At 43.9% G+C, this 23,524-nt stretch overlaps 1 pseudogene; it reads left to right on the top strand.

Moving 5' to 3' along the window:
• The first annotated feature begins 13,136 nt into the window (after positions 1-13,136).
• On the top strand, positions 13,137-15,793 carry LOC127297683 (putative disease resistance protein At3g14460; annotated as a pseudogene).
• The last annotated feature ends 7,731 nt before the right edge of the window (positions 15,794-23,524 follow it).

The raw sequence follows: 23,524 nt of genomic DNA, 5'->3' as shown, positions 1-23,524 counted from the left end.
TAGCGCGTAAGCGAGATCTGCCGGCAAACTCGAATCCATGCCACCCATAGTCAGGTCGTGCATCCTCCCACCGCGGCCCTCCGACGAATATGCGCCGCCGCTTCCGCCCGCCGAGGAGCCGGCATGGCCGCCACTGACGACTTCGCCGCCGACATTGCCGGGAGTTGCCGCCGCCATCGCCGGGAGGGGACAAGGAAAAGGGGATAAGCTAGGGTTAGGGCACGGTCGCTAACAGAGGACGACGTAACGGATGCGCGTGTCTCTTCTACCGTCCACGAGTGGTGGGGCCCGCACGCCGTTAACGGCTCATTGACGGAAGGTGCCATGTCATGCCTGACAGTGGGCCAGCATTGTCAAAAACGCTGTCAATCTGCGTTCAATGGACGATCAGTGCTATTTGAAACAACCTCCACCAAATGTGGTAGTTCTGTGCGATTGGAACGAAAAGTGGTAGTTTTCCGGAATTTTGCATGAAAAGTGGTAGATCTATGCTATATACTCGTGTACGAAGGCAGCAGCGCTCCTTTTTTTTCCTTGTATGTTCTTGTTTTTTATGGGGAATTTGCCCTTATAGTGGCTTGTTGCTTTGCGGGGTTCTTTCTGGGCCATATGTTCTGTGGACCAGATGGGCTTAGGAGGATCCGGGTTTGCATCGCTTATTCAGAAGCGCATTTATCTGATTCTGCGTCAAACAATTAGAGCGTCACCAGTCGAGTCCGCAAAAAGCGCCGGACCGATCATTTTGGGAAGGCTGCAGCGTGGTGCTGCTTTTAGGGCGTGTCTCTACCCAACGTAGTCCCTTTTTTTGCGTTTAGGGTATTTGAAGACACAATCAATTTAAAAATAACACACAAGTACATATGATTGACAATACTGTTTTCAAACTGAAAGTAACAAACAACTAAACCAAAAAAAAAATAGAAGTTGGGCTAGATCAAGGCGCCGAAGCAGTTGCTGCCTCTTCTTTGAGCCTCCATAGATGCTTTACGAGAACATTACAGTTAAATGTGAATAGTGCTGTCACGGATATCCGTATAAATGGCGAGGAAATTAGCAAACTCTGTATGCTCACCTGGTGATCAACCTCCGCAAGAGGTCCCTGACACTCGTAGGGACCAACATGTCTAACTCGAGTCTTGCGGTCATTCTCGATGATCATGTTGTGCATGATCATACAAGCTTGCATCACCTCCCACATTTGATCGTGAGACCAACAACGAGCAGGATACCAAACAATAGCAAATTGAGCTTGAAGCACACCAAATGCCTGCTGGATATCCTTCCGACAGCTCTCCTAGCGCTCAGCAAAGTGGCAATTCTTCTGACACGTTGGCACGGAGACTGTCTTGACAAATGTCACCCATGTTGGATAGATACCACTGGCTAGATAGTAGAATTTTGTATATTGGTTGTCATTGATCTCAAAGTTGCATGGTGGAGCGTGATCTTCCACAAGTTTTGAAAACACCAGAGAGTGCTGCAACATGTTGATGTCATTTGTGCGATTCTGCCGTGCGAAATACACAGGTCATAATCCGCCACAACTTCGAGCACCACACTGCAATATCCATGACACCCTTTGTACAAACCTTGCCAAGCAAACGAGAAGTTCTTCCAGGACCAACGCATACAATCTATGCTTACAAGTATGAAGTATCCCACAGAATGCTCTCGCTGCATTTTGTGCCATGATCCTCGCAGTCTCTGCTTCAGTTGACCCTCTCAAATAATCGGGCCCAAACTTTCCTACCACGGCTCGGCATAATTTCTACATGTAGTCAATGGTAGTGGACTCACTCATACAGAATGTAGTCATCCTGTGCATCGATATGTGCTCCATATGCAAGCATCCTTATGGCGGCAGCATTTCTAGATCGACGAGAAGCCAGACATGCTAACGGCGTCGTGATTCTGCCTGAAGTAGGGGTCGAACTCTCTCATGCCATGAATGATTTTCATGAACAAGTCCTTGCTCATCCTATAGCGCTGCGGAAATTGTCGGCATGTGTTGCAGTGTCGGAGAAGTAGTCATTGTAGAGCATAGTGTGACCCTCCAACCTCTGCCGGGGCTTCGACTTTCTTCTTCCCGGCCAGGAACCTCCGCGATGCGGCCTCTTTTTCTCCCCGCATTCATCAAGCATTTTTTTAAGGCAAACGATGATCGCCTAGTGCTCGCGAACGTCGTCGTCGTAGGCTGCCTCATCATCAAGCATTTTTTTGGATCATCTCGTCGTCGCTATCCATGTCTAGAAGGCAAAAACAAATAGTTAGAAATCAGCGGCGGCGTACACAGCCCGTTTATATGCAATTGTGAGAGAGTTATTTATGCACCATGTTGAAAAGAAAGGACTCCAGTTTCTCTGCTGGGAATAAAATGATTTTTTGCACTTTCGTAGGAGCTCAAGTCATGCTTTTCTTCTTCACATCATTTTCTTCTTCACATGCTCATCTCTTGCTTGTGGGAAGGGAGAACTAATTCCTGAAGGTTGAGCATTTTCTTTTGTAATTGATTTTCTATTTTTTAAGGCATTTTGTTTTGTATGTGGTCTTCTAGTTCCTTCGACATGGTTTTCTCGACGCACCCTAAAGGATATAGAGTCCTTTTACCAACCAGTCAGATCAGCGGGTACCACCGTTAGACGTGGACAAGGTCCGTTATCTTGCCTAGGCCTTTGGTACTTTTTCGAAGGGTAATAATATGTATAGCACATAAAGTATTTGACATGATTGTGATCATGCGTAGATCAGTATGTAACTACGAACTAGCCAGCTTCATACACCTATATGGTAATATAATAATATAAAGGGAAAGGTAGGTCCAATTAGATCGAACATAACATACCACGGCCAGATTTTATGCCTTTCGTCCACCTGCTTGTGAAATCGACGGATGTTCCTTTTGTCGCGCTTCATGCATGCATGCACGTACTATTACTTCGTATACACGATAATATATACTCTAGCTATAAAACCGCCATTTGGTTTTTCCGACGGGTGATCTAGCTCATTTTGACACGCTAGCTACATGGTCGGATCTGCTCACAAGAAATATCTGCCGGTACCAATCGCCACGAGGAATGAATGAACAATCTCCAAACTGAATATTACTAGAACCTCCATTGTCCTCTAATCTAAGATGTTATATACCAATATACGAGTTAATAGGTTAAAATAATATTTTATATTATAGGGCGGAGGGAGTATGAAATAGGACATCGTGTGGCCAACACTGGCGCTTGTTTGCATGGTCTATCTGTAATGGGTTTTGGACAATCTAAGACAAACGTGCATCCAAGACGGTAGGAGAGGAAAGATAATCAGAAGCCGAGTTAGAAAACTCATGAGAGCGGTGCATGGTGGTGCCCGAGATGCAGAAACTCTTGTTTTCAGGGTAAGACACAGGATGAAACATTCAAACATAGCTATTTGACAAAGGAATTATTGTTTAACCAGTGTCATGTGCATACCCAAGGCTCCAGTTGGATCCTCCCTTGAAGACAATACCAGTCTTGGATGTATATTAAATTAAATAGGAAATGAAGAAAACGATATCCTTGTCACATGCCTATGGAGATGATGAGGGGTGTAAATGGATAGGATAATTTTTGCATCGAAATCGGCACTAAATCCGTTTTAAGGTATCCATATCCGATTTTAAAGAATTCGGCGGATAAGGATATCCGATTCGAAGTGGTGCTCCGTATACGGTATATGATATGGTACAGAAAATAGCATATAGATATGGATTATCTTAATTAGGATCATCCGAAGGTTTTAAACCAGATAATCCGAGTTTTGAGTCAAAAGCCAAGGCCAATCTTGCAAGTAGTTATTGAGTTAATAAATTTATTTGGCAAGCATGTTTAGCTCTAAATTTCTATCAATGCTTGAGTTTTAATGCATTGTGAGGCTTTTTTCTTAACTACACAAGATTGAAAGTTAAAATCTCTATTACGATTTGCAAGAACTATAACTATCTACCTATGAGAGCATGTATCCGAATATTTTTGTTTCCTGTCTAAGTCCGTCCCATTTTCGATTCGAATCCGTAGTCCAATATATCCGTATTGAATCCGAAACAGATAAATATCCGCTCCGATCCGAATCCGAGAAAAATATATGGTAAAGGATATGGTATGAGCAAAATCCGATCCGATTTTATCCGTTTACACCCCTAGATGAAGCCAACCTAGCCCCGCGGCCTAGATCACTTAATGGGGGTGCTCCATTGTTGTTCGCAACAGAATATGAGCATATGGAAGGAGGGCGGGGGCATGGGAAGAAGGATTCTGCAAACATACTTCCACCCGCGCCACCAGTGACGTGCCATGTTTGAGCTTGTCCTTGGTATCACAGCGCAACACATAGGAAGGATGCACACATGCACATCGAGTAGTAGCCACAGGATGAAGGGTGATAGCCGTCAAATCAAAAGAGGCTCGTCCCAATGAATACAATGTTTCGATCATGTCGTTAATCATGTATTATTTCAAAGCTGTCAGTCATGCCCCGTGCTCATACTTAAGATTAGTTTCTCTAAACTTGTCCAAAATGCAGATTTTTTTTTTGATTTAATTAGAAATTGAGTAGTCATTATTGTATTCTCTCAATTGGATCCCTGTGTAATTGTGTAATTGGTCTGTATACAATGACTCAATGACTAATATATGTCACCAAGAGAAGAAGAGCACCTGCTAAAAAAACAGAGAATAACATCACCCTTATGGTAAGTTGGAATTAAGCTCTAGGGCAACATAATTGTTTTATGGTAAAGGGATTAAATGCCAAGTAGACAGTAATTTCAGTCCTCCCAAAGGGCAACATGCCAATTAGGCAAACAGTTTTTGTTCTTCCAAAAGGGCACTATGCCAATTGCCAACTAGGCACATGGCCAGGAAAAGACAAAAAGCTTTTTTATATACAACCCTACAAACAAGGTTCCTTTGCATGCATACATACATACACTAGGCATGCATGTGCTTGAGCCAACCATAAGACTGTCCAACGTATTTGGTCCCTTGTCCTATTCCTTCTTCCCTTGCAATTCTCAGTAAGGGAAGATCCAATAGAGTCCAGTAGAACATGAGATGGAGCTCTATATGTCTACATATGTGGAACTACATGTAGACCTCATATGCTACCAGATCGGTCCTTCTATCCTGCCTTGTCTTGTTCCTTGTTGTTTTCCCCCAATCAGATTTGTAGTGTACATGATAAAAAAGGACAGAGTAAATATAATTACGTCTCAATCAAAGGCAAAATGCTGGAGCTTATGTGCACACAGTGGAAGACAGTTGAACATGAGATGTATGTTCCATGATCAATCGCTCTACATGCCCCGATCATGGACAGCATTTTGTTTAGTTAGAGGAGTACTGTCTAGAAAGTAGGTTAATTTCAATAGTAGTAATTAATTGGCAAGTAGGAAATAAAAACTCGAATTTGGGGTTATTTTTGCATATATTGTGTACGAGCGACCAGTTAATTATATGTGTGGTCCTGTAATATTCTACATGTGGTAAGCTGGATCGCCAAATCTTATGTTGTAATTCTTTTTGATACCTACTGTCGGTTTACCTTATTTAGCAAGCAGCAAGCGAAGTTGTGCAGCTTCATTAGTTTGCCTTCTAGCTAGGATTCCAACGTCCAACTGGGCCTTAAAGAAAATTTTGAGAGCTTGGTTGGTTGTTATGCTGGTGATTGTGCACTAATCATGTATACTTAGTCCACAAATGATTGCAGTAGTACAACCCCAAGTACTACCTAGTGCATGTAGTCCCAACGACAATCGAGAATCTAAAGAAGCAACACCAGAAAAAAAAACATGGAAGAAAAGAGAATAGACGAGGTGGACCAGATTGCATGATTTTTATTCTGGAAGTCGTTATTTGTAACAATGCACTTTGTACTTATATATATGTGGAGATATAGCTAATAACATGTCTACTACCTCCATCCCAAAGCTTAAGATTTTTTTTTAAAGTGAAAGCAAGTAAAGTTTGACCAAACATTTTGAACAATCTATTAACAAATATAATATTTTGTAGATACCACACGGAAATATATTTCATTATTTATTTAATGATATTAATTTTATATTTTCCATGTTAATGATTTTTGGTAAAAGCTTAGTCAAATTTGACATAGTTTGACTTTCTAAAAATAATATAAGCCTTAAGATTTGGGATGGAGGTAGTACTAATTAAACCTGGCCTTACATTGTTTTAGCAACTTAACTAACTCAAATGTAATCAAATATGCAATGCATTTCTTTGCATGGAATTAAGTAGACATTCACTCTATGTTGATTTATAAGTAGCGCTGACCAGATGGACTCATGGTTAGATGGACGTGACCGGGGAGGGTAGCCAGGCATGCACGCTCAACAACTTTCGATATGGTGATCCGTACGTGTTGATCTCTCCTGCACACTCAGCTGATCACCCCTTGTCCTCGTCTAGCTGATCATCAACCATTAATTATTCAGTGCGTAGGACAATCCCTGGAGAATAATTAAGTGTACACCCAGCTTAGTTTGGTAAACTAATTAATTTCACGGCCCCTAGCGTCTCGGTGCTCTCAGCTTCCTGGAGATGAAAGGACAGATTCAGCCTGTCTCCATGTATTTTTATAAGGACACGAAGGCTTGTCTCATTGGACAGTTAATGCTCTCACTACGGGAACGCGCCGCAGTGCCGACGACCATATCCTGTGCCGACGGCAAAATATCGGGGCCGTCGGCACAGGTCCCGTTCCGGCCAGGCCAGCAGGCAAGCTGTCTAGTTTCGGCCGTCGGCACAGCCTCTGCGCCGTGACGGCGAGGTAACAGCGTCAGGTCTATGCCGACGGCAAAGCCGTCGGCACATATTTCAGCCCTGTGCCGACGGCAAGCCGTCGGCATAGCTATTTTCTATTTTACCACATTAATCTCAAAAAATCATAACTACATCATTATAATTCAGAAAAATACAAATAATATATCAAAATTTTCAGAAAAATAAGATCTATCTTGGAAAAATATCAAACTTGGAATATTGCAAATATCTCAAAAAATCTTCTAAAAAATGAGCTATCATGTCCGATGTTTCATGGCTTTCACGCCGAACAACCAATGTTATGGTTAGAATCGTCCCATAGTTTGTGATAATGTGCCCATATTGTCCACACATGTGCATCTTGGGATGTCTTACGATGTTGCAGGAGGAAGTTTTCCATTTTATCGCACGAAAAAACTATTTTCCATTTTTGAGGTGCCGAAAACGGGATGTTTTGTGAAGCAACCACCAGATTAAAGTTTCACATTGGTATCAACACATTTTTCAAAAATACTAGACCACCTAAGATGGACAATTTTTCAACCGGTGAATCTGGAACCTTTCCGTCCACCCCTCATGAAAAAGACAATTTTTTTTGACCAAACATCAGTAGGAGAGGCTCCTACTGTGGTACTATATTAAATGCCAGAATATTTACATCATCTCGGGTGCATACACCCACTTTTACAACAAAGTCTAAGAAAGTCTATCTATAAAAAGAGAGATAGTGTTTTCCAGGTTTTGGTTAACCCTGAACCTTAATAGTTGTAAATCTGCAATGACTCTTGCCTTCCAGGATTCTCTTGAGGTTGCTATTCCTTTGAAGATAAGGTTGTTTCTTTCTTTCCAGATCCCCCAAGCAACTATGATGAAAATCTCGAAAAATAGGCTTTCCTGGAAACTTGATTTTGCTTGATATATCATGTCAAACCTGTCAGTACCAACACTCCATGAAATATTTAACCTCGACCAGCAGTAGGTACTAAAGGGACAGTGGAAAAAAAATATGTTCTAACGTTTCTTCATCCCCAGAGGTACATAGAGCACATGAGAAAGTATTACCAATGTTTAAATGTCTTCTCTTCAACATATTCCGAGTATTCAATATATCCGAAAGAAGAAGCCAGGCAAACACCTTTAACTTTGGCCACAATTTAGACTTCCAAATCCAAGAGAAAGGAGTTGGGGGATCAATTAGACTATGAACAAACTTGTAGTATTTCCTGGAAGAGTATTTTTCACCCCATTTAAAAGTCCAAACATCATTCTCCTGCGGTGTTATATCCAGATTTTGAATGATTTCTTGTACCTCCTGATATTGATTAAAGGCTTCTGGTGATAAAGGTAGATGGAATATCTCTGAAATAATCTCAGAAGAGCAAAAATCTGCCACTGAAATGTCTTCATCTTGAGCATATGAGAAGAGGCAGGGATAAGTATCTTGCAAAATTCTATTATTCCATTCATCCTTCCAGAAGAGAGCCATATTACCATTATTGACCTCACAAGATGCAATTCCTCTGAAAATGGGATGGAGTTTCATAATAGATTTCCACCAGAAGGAATCACACATATTTGATGCATGTGGTATAGAATTTTGATAATATGTCTGCCAAATTAAATGTACCCACTGTATATCCTTCTTATTATAAAATTTATCCAAAAACTTGAGAAGTAAGGCTTGATTCTGAATTTTCAAATTTAGCACTCCCAAGCCACCTTTGTCTTTGGGTTTGCACACCATGTCCCATGCTGCTAAGGAAAGACATTTTTCCCCATCATCAGTTTTCTTACTCCAAAGAACTCTCCTTCTTATCTTTTCAATATGCTGTAGAATCTTTGGATTAATCTCAATGGTACACATAGTAAAATTAGCAATAGAAGTAATTATTGCATTCACATAAGCCAACTTTCCAGCATGGGACATTAGAAGTGTTGAACTAGTGACCCTTCTTTCAATTCTACTCACCAAAGGCAATAAATCCGTGACATTAGGTTTTGTAGTACCCATTGGAAGGCCAAGATATGTAAATGGCATAGAAGCGACAACACACCCAAATATATCCGCTAGTTCTTGAGCTCTCTGATTAGAGATGTTTATGGGTATAAGATTAGACTTTTGGAAGCTAATTTTCAGACCCGTTGATGTTGCATAATGAAGAAAAATGTGTTTTAGATGCATCAACTTATTTGTGTATGCTTGCATTACCAAGATCGTGTCGTCCACATACTGTATAACAGGAAATTTACCTCCACACGGAATTGGTAAGGATAATCTCCCATCATGAAGTTCTTTGTTGATGACAACTTGCAATAGTTTGTCTGCTGCTACAAAGAGAAGTGGCGAGAGAGGATCGCCCTTCCATCCACCCCTCATGAAAAAGACAAATTCTTGCCGAATCGGTAGGAGGCCGACCAGATTTGAACTACAGGTACATGATATAATGCTCAAGATTTTTTGTAAAAATCATTTTTAGGTTCACAACATGCTATTTCATCAGAGATCCAGTGCAAGTTTAGCGAGCCTCAGCCCCGGGCAAAGGATCTTCATCCCGCCGTTTTGAATATAGTTTGAAACGGGCATAACAAATTCGAAAATGATCCAAATAATGTGAAACCTTCGCGTGGTGTCATATTATGTGTCATAGTTGCAAGGAAAAATATGAAAGTTGAAAAATTGCAAATACTACAAAAAATCTTTCACAAAATGAGCTATCACGTACGAGGTTTCATGACATTTAGGTCAAATGACCAATGTTATGGATAAAATCGTGGCATAGTTTGTGATAATGTACCCATATTATGCACACATGTGCATCTTGGGATGTCTTACGATGTTGCAGGAGGAAGTTTTCCTTTTCATCGCACGAAAAAGCCATTTTCCATTTTTGAGGTGCCAAAAACGGTGTGTTTTATGAAGCAACCACCAAATTAAAGTTTCACATTGGTACCAACACATTTTTCAAAAATACTAGACCACCTAAGATAGAAAATATATCAACCGATGTATCTGAAACCTTTTCGTCCACCCCGAATGAAAAAGACAAATTCCTGCAAAATCGGTAGGAGGCCGACCAGATTTAAACTACAGGTACATGATATAATGCTCAAGATTTTTTGTAAAAATCATTTTTATGTTCACAACATGCTATTTCATCAGAGATCCAGTGCAAGTTTAGCAAGCCTCAGCCCCGGGCAAAGGATCTTCATGCCCGCCGTTTTGAATATAGTTTGAAACAGGCATAACAAATTCAAAAATGATCCAAACAATGTGAAACCTTCGGCGTGGTATCATATTATGTGTCATAGTTGCAAGGAAAAATATGAAAGTTGGAAAATTGCAAACATTACAAAAAAATCATTCACAAAATGAGCTATCACGTTCGAGGTTTCATCATTTAGGTCAAACGATCAATGTTATGCATAGAATCGCGGCATAGTTTGTGATAATGTGCCCATATTGTGCACACATGTGCATCTTGGTATGTCTTACGATGTTGCAGGAGGAAGTTTTACTTTTCATCGCACGAAAAAGTCATTTTCCATTTTTGAGGTGCCAAAAAACGGGGTGTTTTATGAAGCAACCACCAAATTAAAGTTTCACATTGGAACCAACACATTTTTTAAAAATACTAGACCACCTTAGATGGAAAATTTATCAACCGGTATATCTGAAACCTTTCCGTCCACCCCTTATGAAAAAGACAAATTCCTGCCGAATCGGTAGGAGGCCGACCAGCTTTGAACTACAGGTACATGATATAATGCTCAAGATTTTTTTTAAAATCATTTTTAGGTTCACAACATGCTATTTCATCAGAGATCTAGTGCAAGTTTAGTAAGCCTCAGCCCCGGGCAAAGAATCTTCATGCTCGCCATTTTGAATATAGTTTGAAACGGGCATAACAAATTCAAAAATGATCCAAACAATGTGAAACCTTTGCGTGGTGTCATAGTTGCAAGGAAAAATATTAAAGTTGGAAATTGCAAACATTACAAAAAATCCTTCACAAAATGAGCTATCACGTTCGAGGTTTCATGACATTTAGGTCAAACGACCAATGTTATGGATAGAATCGTGGCATAGCTTGTGATAATGTGCCCATATTGTGCACACATGTGCATCTTGGGATGTCTTACGATGTTGCAGGAGGAAGTTTTCCTATTCATCGCACGAAAAAGCCATTTTCCATTTTTGAGGTGCTAAAAACGGGGTGTTTTATGAAACAACCACCAAATTAAAGTTTCACATCGGAACCAACACATCTTTCAAAAATACTAGACCACCTAAGATGGAAAATTTATCAACCGGTATATCTGAAACCTTTCCGTCCACCCCTCATGAAAAAGAGAAATTCCTGCCGAATCGGTAGGAGTCCGACCAGATTTGAACTACAGGTACATGATAAAATGCTCAAGATTTTTTGTAAAAATCATTTTTAGGTTCACAACATGCTATTTCATCAGAGATCCAGTGCAAGTTTAGCAAGCCTCTGCCCCGGGCAAAGGATCTTCATGCCCGCCGTTTTGAATATAGTTTGAAACAGGAATAAATTCAAAAATGATCCAAACAATGTGAAACCTTCGCGTGGTGTCATATTATGTGTCATAGTTGGAAGGTAAAATATTAAAGTTGGAAAATTGCAAGCATCACAAAAAATCTTTCACAAAATGAGCTATCACGTTCGAGGTTTCATGACATTTAGGTCAAACGACCAATGTTATGGATAGAATCGCGGCATAGTTTGTGATAATGTGCCCATATTGTGTACACATGTGCATCGTGGGATGTCTTATGATGTTGCAGGAGGAAGTTTTACTTTTCATCGCAGGAAAAAGCCATTTTTTATTTTTGAGGTGCCAAAAAACGGGATGTTTTGTGAAGCAACCACCAAATTAAAGTTTCACATTGGTACCAACACATTTTTCAAAAATACTAGACCACCTAAGATGGAAAATTTCCCAACCGGTGTATCTGGAACCTTTCCATCCACCCCTCATGAAAAAGACAAATTCCTGCCGAATCGGTAGGAGGCTGGCCAGATTTAAACTGCAGGTATATGATCTGATGCTCATGAATTTTTGTAAAAATCATTTTTAGGTTAAAAATATGACATATATATGTCATATTTGGATTCCTCTCATTTTTGTGATCGATTTAGACATATTATTTGTCAAATTCTCCTTTACGGATTTAAAGATATTAATTATTCCATATTAAATAGAAAATGAAAAAAATAAAATCAATTTATTTTCATTCGAATTCAAGATTAATATACCTATTCATTGTAGTTTATGTAGGTAATTGGTTGGAATTCAAAAAAATAAAGATGTGCAACATCAAAAAATAGGGGTTAATAGGATTGATATGGTAGTATTATCAACAAGTTTCATTTCTTTCATGGAAGCTAGTCTAGAAGGAACAGAGAAGTTAAGCATGCTAGGAGTGGAGTAGTGTGAGGATGGGTGACTGACCGGGAAGTTTGACCATGAGTGGAATTTGACCTAATACTGAGTGTAGTTAGAGTTAAAATGGTCCATGTGAGGGATTAAAAAAATTGGGAAGAAAGTAAAAAAAAAATTTGATTTTTTTTTTTAAAATTCGAGCCAGAATTGCCAAACGGCGTTATTTCTATGTCGACGGCCAGTCTGTGCCGATGGCAACTGGGTCTGTGCCGAGAACGTATTGTGCCGACGGCAATTCTAGCTGTGCCGACGGCATGGCGGCCGTCGGCACCTTGACTGGTTCCCGTAGTGTCGGGAGCTTACTAGAAGCTTGCTTAGTTATGTTTGTAAATGCTAGGACTACAGACACACACACAAAAAAAATTGTCTGTATGGTTTTACGTATATTTGGTGTTACTGGTCAAGTGTTCGTACAAATTAGGATTAGCGGGTAATTAATATGTATCATGCGTCTGCCCTTGTTTGTCAGGTTCAGTTTTAGGTTTCTAGCTTGAGCTAGAAAAGCATTTCCTCCTCTCTCGATCAGGTGGCAGCGATCAGATCCCATCTTCACCGGCATGGATGTTGGGCCCCTCTTCCTCCGTTTGCCGCTCCGACAGCAGGAGGGGGAGGGGATCTCTTTCATCCGTTATGTAGTTAGGGCTTATCTACTGCATCGTTGGAGTGGTGGGCGCGGCGCCCGGACGAATAAATCTCTCAGAGCTTCACTCCTAGACCTGCGGCCACCTTCACGACGGCGTCTTGGAGTTGTTGGCGACGTGTGCTTGTCCATCCTTCAGATCGGCAGATTGGTCTTGTCGCCATTCTGTTGCGAGGTTTGTTTCTCGATGTGTCGCTGGCGTTCATAATTGTCCGATGGAGCTGGAGGCCGAGGTGAGGTGGATGCTCTGGAATAACCATGTTGTTCCCACGGTGCTAGATCTTTCATTATTACCCGACTTCGTTGATGGGATGTGGTAAATGCTGGCCCGTGAAGCACGGCCACGAGGTAGGCTTGTCGTCAGCCGGCCATCGCCATAGTGCCTTCCCATTCCACCTCACTCCGCCAACGATGGTGTGGAACCATTTCATTGTCTCGGCCGAGGTTACGCGCGAGTACTAGGAGGTGGCGGTGCTCTTAACGTGGCAGGACGTCCACCTCCCAACTGGTTGGAGCTTGGACCACTGGAGAGTTGCAGTACATCAATGACTACATCTTGCACCGCGCACCATAGGGATATCCGTCGCTGCCGGGCTTACCTCCAAACCGACCTCTGCGGTCACCAGGCCTACATGGACTCGTTACTCTGTGACCGGTGGTTCAATACAAAGCATGACCTCCAGCAACAGTCCTTCTTTGTGGACGAGCACTGGGGCATCAGGACGCCAATGAGGACGAGGTGGTCTAGGAGTCCTCTGCCTCCTACGTAGCGCACAGCTTGTAGGCACCCGAGCCGGCAGAAGTGAAGGAGGAGGAGGACGAGGACGACCTCAAGGCTGCCACGGAAGCATTTGAGCTAGAGGAGCACATTTTGTTGGGTATGATTTTAGGTAATTAGCTAGAGCTACATATAGTTGTGCCCCATGCACCATATGGATGCACAATGGCAGACATAGAAAGAAACTCATTCATTCTCTTATACAGGAAGAAGGATTGATTGAAGGTCATGAGGATCTCAAGTCTTACATTACTTCTTATTATAAATGTTTGTTTGGTCGACCGGAGGACTTACCAACTGCTCGCCACTTGGCTCTGCAAATTGGTAATCAACTGCATATTGATGAACTAAGCAAGTATAAAAATCTACGGACAATCTTGTTGTTTGGTCATTGTGAGAGTAATTCAATTTCTGATCTTGTTGACAACATGTTAGCCAAGTCAAGAAGCATTAGAGTGTTAGACTTATCTCATGTGGAGGTGTTGACAAATATGCTTCCCAACATTGCATCCATGAGAGAATTGAGGTTCCTTGATCTTTCTTTCACAAGAGTAAATAATTTCTGCAATTTCCCTTGCAGTCTTCAAGTTTTATACCTCCGTGGATATACCCGCAATTTTATTCCTCAGAGTATCAATATGCTTGCCAAGTTAAGGCACTTGTATATTGATGTTATGACTCTCTCTTTGGTTCCTAGTATTGGGCAACTAAGTCAACTTCAAGAATTGGAGAGCTTTAGTGCTAGAAAGTGAAATGGATTCTTGATAAATGAGTTGAAGAACATGCAGGAGCTATCTGGGAAAATTTGCATCAACAATATTAATGTTATTAAGAACAAGCATGAGGCAGAGAATGCCAATATGATTTTGAAGAAACACCTTGAAGTCGTGGTGCTGAAGGGGAGAAATGTATCCAAAGAAGTGCTTGAAGGACTGCAGCCACACTCAAATCTACAAGAGCTTGTGATTGAAGGCTATGGGGACACGACTTTACCAACCTGGATGTTGCATGCTCACATCTTCACAAAACTTCACTCCCTTCATGTGGTAAACTGCCGACTTTTATCTGTACTTCCACCATTTGGAAAATTTCCTTCACTTAGATAGCTCACTCTAGATAGCTTACCGTCAGTGAAGCATGCTGATGGAACATCTTTTGGTTTTCTTGGAAGTTTGGAGAACTTCAGAGTTTCTTCTATGACATCATGGATAGACTGGTCACATGCAGAAGATGATCATGGCCTTCTCCTTCCACAGGTCACAAGGTTTGAACTTCACAATTGCCCTTCACTGAAAGAAGTGCCTTATCTACCATTCATGTCTTCACTGTCAGAACTTGACATTTTAGTTTGTGGAGACTTTGTCAAAGCACTGCCACAATATGGACAACTCTTGGAACGTCTCAAAAAATTAAGTATGTCTTACTGCGATCATCCAGTCCTACTCTCTGAGCATTAGTTGAAGTCATTGGAGTCTTTGTATCTTAGAAACTGTGGAGGGCTACGTTTGATTGATGGGTTACTCAGCTTTCCAAACCTCAGGGAAGTAGATGTTCTTGGTTGTCCCGACATTCTTAATAAATTTTCAGATAGATCAAGTGAACAGGATGACCAGGGTGTACCTCACCTTACTAGTCTAAGAACAGATGTCAGCTTGTTGCATGGACATTGTTTACTCCCCTCGGTGCGAGCACTGCGCATCTCTTTTCTGGTGGCTCTTCAACTTACCACAGAGCAGGAGGGATGGTTTGAACAGTTAGTTTCTATTGAAAAACTCGAGTTTGATTTCTGTTCTTCTCTTCAACGACTCCCTTCTACTTTAAGCAGACTTACCTCCTTAAAAGTACTTAAAACCTAGGGGATCAGATTTGCAAAACCAGTGTCACTGGAAGGAGTTGTGCCAGCAAACCTCCAAGAATTGATTATGGATAACTTTGAGATGGAAGGTAATTTAAAACCTGGGGGATCAGATTGGTCGAAGATTTCCCATGTGCCGTACATTCGGTTCAACAAGAAGACGGTCCAAAATCTGTCACTTAATGTTGCTTCAACGTCTTCACACCAGCAAGTTTGAGCGACTGTGCATCTGATTCCATTGCCTGGGAAAAAAATCCTATGAGACCAGGTCTATTTTTTCGTCAATTTAGACCCACCCCATCACACGCCACGTGTCCTCACAAATCTCAAAGCATCCTTCTTCCCCAAAGTCTCCCCAATTTTCTTTCTCATCAAATCAGCGCCGTTATCAACCAACTTCTATCTTCACAAGATAATCCGGCGAGGCATTCGTCTTCCAGAGTGACCTTCACGCTTACGAGTTTAACAAGGGTCGCGCCGACGGACAATGACTCTGCGATCTAATAGGACCGTACAGTGGCGTCAGCTGCCGGTGTTCAAAGCGGCGGCGTGGACGGCTGTTGGAAATAACACTGTGAGGCTAGCCAGTCATCCTAACCCAACCGATAAAGCCACAGTCACGGCAAGCAGAACACCCAACCCCCATGGATATGTATTGGTGCTTAATGGAGTACGGAGGAGTCGATTCGTGGACAGCTGCTACTTATTTGGCCGTTAGACTCAACCTGCAGCACGTGAGTACTTGACTGTCAAGGCTTGACATCTGCAGAGGTGTTGGTGAATGTTCTCATGGGTGATTGATTTTCTTCAATTTTGATACAGCGTTGTTTTGACGAGGAAAAATTGGTAAGAGACCTCCGAGAAAGGGGAAGAAGGATGCTTTGAGATTTGCCAGGACACGTGGCGTGTGTTGGGATGGGTCTAAATTTCTTAGAAGATAGACCAGGTCTCATAGGATTTTTTCCCCATTGCCTGCCTCTAGTGCTACATATAATATTTCTGTAAGCATGTTTTCCACTCTCTATAATATCACTATCCAAATATATTTCTAGAATATGTTGCATTAGGGAAGAATAAAAGAAGCCGGAAATCTCCGTGCGATGCAGTATAACACCTTGCATGTCCCTCTTTTAGCCTCTGATTGTTCCACTTTTTTGTACAAGAGGGGGTGTACGACGGTGGGCTTTATCCCTGCAGTGCTTTCCAAGCAAATACCTGAGGTGGCGGTAATCGCGAAGGGTTGGCCCAGCTTCTGTTTAATGCGGGACAGGACTGAAATTCTATATTCTAATCAGATCCTCAACTGTCACTTTGGTGTCAGTGGCTTTATGCGTCTTGGTGTCTTCCGATGCCATAATCCTGAATCCTGAGTTGTTCAATCTTGTGGGAATTGAGCATGGTGATTGGTAAGTCCATGCATGCTGACTGGACATGGCATGGGGGTGTTGAAAAAAGAACCAGCGAAGTGAGAGAATTAGAATGGATGATGTGTGGATAAATAGGGCATTAGCTTTGAGGGAGCCCAGGAAGATGGAGAAACAAGACGTGGTCAGTTGATGTCATCGGATCTGAGGACGAGGGGAGCATTCTCACCAAAGTAATTGGTCATATAATTTTCTTTTATGCTCATCTCTCACTGCACGTTGAAAAATGGATCATTAGGACTATTCTTGACATTCATACACCTACTGCTGACCATGTTGTGCAAGAATCCAACAATAACTCTTAATCATTTTCGTTAAAACTAATTTCTAGTGCTGCAACGAGAGTATATTATCATATCCGTGTTGGAGTAAACCACGTCAGGTGCGCGCCTGTGTGCGTGCTCGTGAGCGGCACAGGTCCATGACCAAGTTGTTAGCTAGTTTAGTGGAGTTTGTTAGCTAGCCCATGCAGGCCGATGTGTTTGGCCGGGTCATGTGTGGATGGCTGGTGTGGTGTGCGTGCATGTAGGTCGTGAGTTAGTGGCAGGATCAGGTAGTTGCCTGTGTGCGTGCGTGAGTGTAGGTGGTGTTAGTGGCTTATTCACAGGTCTTGCTTATATAAGGGGCTAGAGTACACGGCCGTGGGTGTGACGAGAAGAAAAGAAAAAAGACTAGGGCGTTGGTGTGCCCACGGCGGCGTTCGTGTGCCGGCCGGGAAAATTTCTGCGTTGTCTCCATTGTGTTGTCCACTTCTTCTTCTACCTCCGTCTGTGCGAGAGAGAGAGGGCAGCGGCGTTTGCCGCCGGAGGGCTGGTTCGGCGTGTGTCGCCGAGACCAGCCCCAACAATTGGTATCAGAGCCTTCATGGCCTGAGGCCGTGGAGCATGGCCATGCCGTGCGTGCGGGAAGCGCGGCTGCCACGGCGGGCCTGCGTGGTGGCGCAGAGGCTGCGGTGGCGCGGAGTGGCTCGGCGGCATGGAGGAGAAGCCGTTCGTGCGGTGGGTGAGGCAGCTCGAGCGGCCACGTTGCTTGCGCCAGGGCGCGGCATGTGCGTGAGCCGAGGGCGTGCGGATCACCGGAGGAGAACGCGTCCAGCGGAGTGCAGGACGGCCGCGTCGATCACGTCAGTGCGTGATCGTGTGCGCGAGCCGAGGCGTGCAGGGCATGGCGTCATGGAGGAGCTCGGCGTGTGTCGCTGAGGAGCTCGGTGGCAGAGTCGGCGTGTGTCGTCGAAGAAGCTCGGCGTGTGTCGCCGACAAAGAAGATGGCGTGCGTCGCTGGAGAAGAAGAAGGGCCGTTCCCCGCGACAGCCGACGAGCAGCCGGTGTCCAATTGTTAGCGAACCATCTGTTGGATTGCCTAACGGCCCAGGCCCAACACGAAGGAGCACGAGGATCCGCCAAGTACCGGCCCGTCTACGTGACTGAAGCGGCCACAGTATCTCCAGGAGATGGGGTTGGTATATGTAGGTGTCCTGTAGTTCATGTAAGGGGGCTTGGATGAACACGGCTTCGGCCAGGGCTGGAACCCCATTACCCCAGCTTGCATCTGAATTCGAATTCGTACCAGAATCTATGATTTGCTGAGTGAGAATTATTCCAGGAATTCGCCCATATATAGTAGTTAACAATCTGGTATCAGAGCCACCCTGGATCAAATTTTTCCCCCACCCACCCACCACCGCACACGCCAATTCACGAGAAATCGGGAGATGGAGGTCGAAGGATTCACCAAGCAGCAGATCTTCGATACTATGGTGAAATTGGTCAACGACCAGAAGGCGGAGTCGGCGGCGGCGCTCGCCGAGCACAAGCGGGAGACACAGGAACTCCATCAAATCACCATCGACGCGCTGACTGAGATCCGTGAAGATCTGGGCGTGATCCAGATGCGCCTGGATCAGGGATCCTCCAAGCCCAATCCTACACCAGGATCAGCGCCCTCAGCACCTCTGACGCCGCGCGACGGTGATGCTTGCCCGGATGGGCTCGGCGACGACAAAATTGCCCGGGGGAAGGTTCATGACACTGTTGGTGTTTATGTACCTCCTCCGGCAAGAGGTGTGTTACAATCCCGATCTATTCATGCTGCTCCTGTTAGTGATAGCACTCCACACCGTCGTCATGATGAGTCCCATGCATACAACCGTGATCATGATACACACCACCGTTCAATTCCTAAGATCGACTTTCCTCACTTTGACGGTGCTTGCCCAAAACTTTGGCAACAACGTTGTGAGGATTATTTCGCTCTTTATGGAACACATAGATCGATGTGGATTACAGTGGCAACGATGCAATTTGAAGGTGTGGCTGCCAGATGGTTGCAATCTGTGCAGCGAAAAATACCCACAGCCACTTGGGAGGAATTCTGTTCGTGGTTAGTAGTTCGCTTCGGTCGCAACCAGCACCAAGCACTACTACGCCAACTGTATAGCATTCATCAAGTTAGCACAGTAGTTGATTATGTGGATAGATTTTCGGAACTCATCGATCAGTTGTCTGCATATGAGCCTAATTTAAACATCATGCATTATACAACTAGGTTCATCGATGGTCTTAAACACCATGTCCGTGCTACTGTTGCAATTCAATCTCCGCGCGACCTCGATACTGCCTATTCCCTTGCTTTGTTGCAGGAAGAAATGGGTGAAGGCGTTCGACAGTTTCAACCACAGAATCGTCAGAGGCTGCAATTACCAACTGCTCCACCTGTGCTAACTCTACCAGCACCACCAAGACGCTCATTACCCTTACCGGCGCCACCACCAAATGCTCCAGTGACAACTCCCGAAGTGCGCCCCAACGGTATCACATCAGTTGATGAAAAGTGGGCAGCTCTGCGTGCTTACCGTCGCGCTAGAGGTGAGTGTTTCACGTGTGGTGAGAGATATTCAAGAGATCATCAGTGCAAGGGTACAGTTCAAATGCATGTTCTTCAAGAAGTGCTAGAATTATTCAACCTAGACACTACCGATGATGATGCTGCTTCCAGTTCTCAACATTCTGCTGAGGTGCACTTGATGCTGGCTGATACAATCATCAAAAATCCCAATTCTCTGACCTTTCAGCTGTCTGCTACTGTTCAAAACCAACAAGTTCAATTCCTGGTGGACTCAGGTAGCACTCACTCCTTCCTCAACAGCAAGTTCATTCCCCTCTTGTCTGATGTGGTAGCCCTGAGGAGAACATTGAGGGTGAAGATAGCTGATGGAGCACAAATGCAATGCGATCAGGGAATAAGGTCTTGCGCCTGGACTTGTGAAGGGCATGAATTTCAGTCTCGGTTTAAATTCTTACCCTTGGGCACTTATGATGGCATATTAGGTTTGGATTGGCTGGCCAAATGTAGCCCCATGAGGGTGGACTGGGAAGAACAATGGATGTCTTTTGAGCACAATGGCGCCACAATTACATTAACAAGCACCAATTCCAGTCACTTCTCTGTTACCGTGGTAGAGTTAATGCTACTACATGAACCCCAGGACAACTCTATACAGCTACCAGAGGAAGTACGTCAGATTCTCAAGGAGTATGAGTCTGTATTTGCTGAACCGGTAGGTTTGCCACCTCGGCGCCTATGTGATCATTTTATTCCTCTAATACCTGGTGCACAGCCTATCAACAAGAAGCCATACAGATACACCCCACAGATGAAAGATGAGATCGAAAAGCAGATCAAAGAAATGTTGGCCAGCGGAGTCATTCGAATAAGTACCAGTGCCTTTTCTTCTCCACTAATACTGGTTAAAAAGAAGGATCATACTTGGCGTCCTGTGGTGGACTATAGGCATCTGAACGCTTTGACAGTCAAGAGCAAATACCCAGTGCCTGTAATTGATGAACTTCTCGATGAACTAGCGGGATCTTGTTGGTTTTCCAAGCTAGATTTAAGGGCTGGTTACCATCAGATACGAATGGCGCCCAGAGAAGAATTTAAAACTGCATTCTCTACCCATCAGGGACAATATGAATTCACTGTCATGGCTTTTGGACTCACTGGAGCTCCAGCAACTTTTCTCAGTGCTATGAATGATACATTGAAGGAGTTTTTGCGCAAGTTTGTGCTAGTTTTCTTTGACGATATCCTCATCTACAGCACTAGCTATGAGAAGCATCTGATGCATATTGATCAGGTTTTGAACAAGTTGCGGGAGAATCACTGGCAAGTCAAAATGTCAAAATGTGTTTTTGCTCAAACAAGCATTGCATATTTAGGACATGTCATTTCTTCTGAAGGGGTTTCTACAGATCCTGCCAAGGTCGAAACTGTGAGAGATTGGCCCTCACCCACTTCTGTCAAGGAACTGAGGAGTTTCTTGGGGTTGTCTGGTTATTATAGGAAATTTGTCAAAAACTATGGTGTGATTGCCAAACCACTCACCAATTTGCTCAGAAAAGGGGTTGTCTATGCTTGGACTACTGACACGGAGTGTGCCTTTCAGACGTTAAAGCAAGCCTTGATCACTGCTCCTGTTTTGTCACTACCTGATTTTAGTAAAACCTTTACAGTGGAAACCGATGCTTCAGACACAGGGATTGGAGCAGTTCTCACTCAAGATGGCCACCCTCTCGCCTTTGTCAGCAAAGCCTTAGGCCCTAGAACTAGAGGCCTATCCACTTATGAGAAAGAACATCTGGCCATCCTCATGGCCGTGGATCATTGGCGCCCTTATTTGCAGTCAGGTGAGTTTCGCATAGTTACTGATCAGCGCAGCCTTTCCCATCTCCAGGATCAACACCTACACACTACTTGGCAGCACAAGGCACTAACTAAGATGCTGGGCCTCCACTATTCTATAGTGTACAGGAAAGGGTCAGAAAACACTACAGCGGATGCTTTGTCTCGCAAAAACAAGCACCCTTCCTCTCTGGCAGCTATATCTACAGTTCAACCTGTATGGATAGACGATGTCATAAAAGGTTACCAAAACGACCCCAAGGCACTGGAGTTATTGGCCAAACTGGCTGTAACACCTGCGGGAGTGGATGGATATATTCTCAAGGATGGGATCATTCGTCAGAAAGGACGCATTTGGTTAGGATTCAACCCAAAGCTGCAATCACAAGTTACTTTGGCATTACACGCAAGTGCTGCAGGCGGTCACTCTGGTTTTCCAGTCACATATCGCCGAGTGAAGCAACTCTTCATTTGGCCGTTGATGAAGCAATTTGTCAAACGGACGGTCCAGGAATGTCTGATCTGCCAACGCGCCAAGCCAGAGCGCGTCAGGTACCCAGGACTTCTTCAACCTTTGCCAGTTCCAAACCATGCTTGGGAGATTGTGTCCATGGATTTTATCAGTGGCTTTCCTAAATCTGGCAGATTTGATGGTGTATTAGTTGTGGTTGACAAGTTTTCCAGGTTTGCTCACTTTATACCCATCGCCCATCCGTATACGGCCGCTACTGTTGCTCGTCTATTTCTAGACAATATATACAAGCTCCATAGCATGCCAGTATCTATCATCAGTGACCGTGACCGGATTTTCACGAGTGCCTTCTGGACTGAACTCTGTAGACTGACTGATACTCAGTTGCGTATGAGTTCATCTTACCATCCACAAACGGACGGTCAAACTGAACGAGTTCACCAGTCGCTGGAAGCTTATCTGAGATGCTTTGCCCAAGCTTGTCCTAGCCGTTGGGCACAATGGCTGTCCTTAGCCGAGTACTGGTATAATACCAGTTGGCATACATCTCTTAACAAGTCACCTTTTGAGGTGCTTTACAACTATCATCCTCGTCACTTTGGGTTAGTCCCTGCTGATGCTTGTCACATCACAGAGCTGCAAGACTGGTTGAATGAGAGATCTGCCGTTACTGAATTGCTGAAACAACAACTATTGCGAGTTCAACACAAGATGAAGCAGTCGGCTGACAAGAAAAGAGTTCACCGGGAATTTGAGCCAGGGGACATGGTATTTCTTAAACTTCAACCATATATTCAAAACTCTGTGGTAGTGCGCCCTAATCAGAAACTAGCCTACAAGTACTTTGGTCCATACCGGGTGCTAGCAAGAGTGGGCAAAGTGGCCTAACGATTGGAATTACCGGACTCTAGCAAAATCCATCCGGTGATACATGTGTCGCAACTCAAAAAACTCCTCGGACCAAACATACAGGTACAAGCTCAATTACCACCTGATGATTTTGGGTTGCAGGTACCATTCAGGATTCTTCAGAGCCGTCTCCGCCGTAAGGGTGCCACGACGGTCTCCCAGGTTCTCATCCAATGGAGTAACTCACCGGAGTCGTTGGCAACTTGGGAGGACACTGAAGCGCTCCGTCAGCAATTCCCGTCAGCACCTGCTTGGGGACAAGCAGACTCTCACGGAGGGGGGATTGTTAGCGAACCATCTGTTGGATTGCCTAACGGCCCAGGCCCAACACGAAGGAGCACGAGGATCCGCCAAGTACCGGCCCGTCTACGTGACTGAAGCGGCCACAGTATCTCCAGGAGATGGGGTTGGTATATGTAGGTGTCCTGTAGTTCATGTAAGGGGGCTTGGATGAACACGGCTTCGGCCAGGGCTGGAACCCCATT

The sequence above is a fragment of the Lolium perenne genome, chromosome 4, assembly GCF_019359855.2.
Source record: "Lolium perenne isolate Kyuss_39 chromosome 4, Kyuss_2.0, whole genome shotgun sequence".
In the NCBI taxonomy this organism is placed as follows: domain Eukaryota; kingdom Viridiplantae; phylum Streptophyta; class Magnoliopsida; order Poales; family Poaceae; genus Lolium; species Lolium perenne.
Note: the sequence above shows the minus strand (reverse complement) of the source record. Positions and strands in the feature narration are given on the sequence as shown.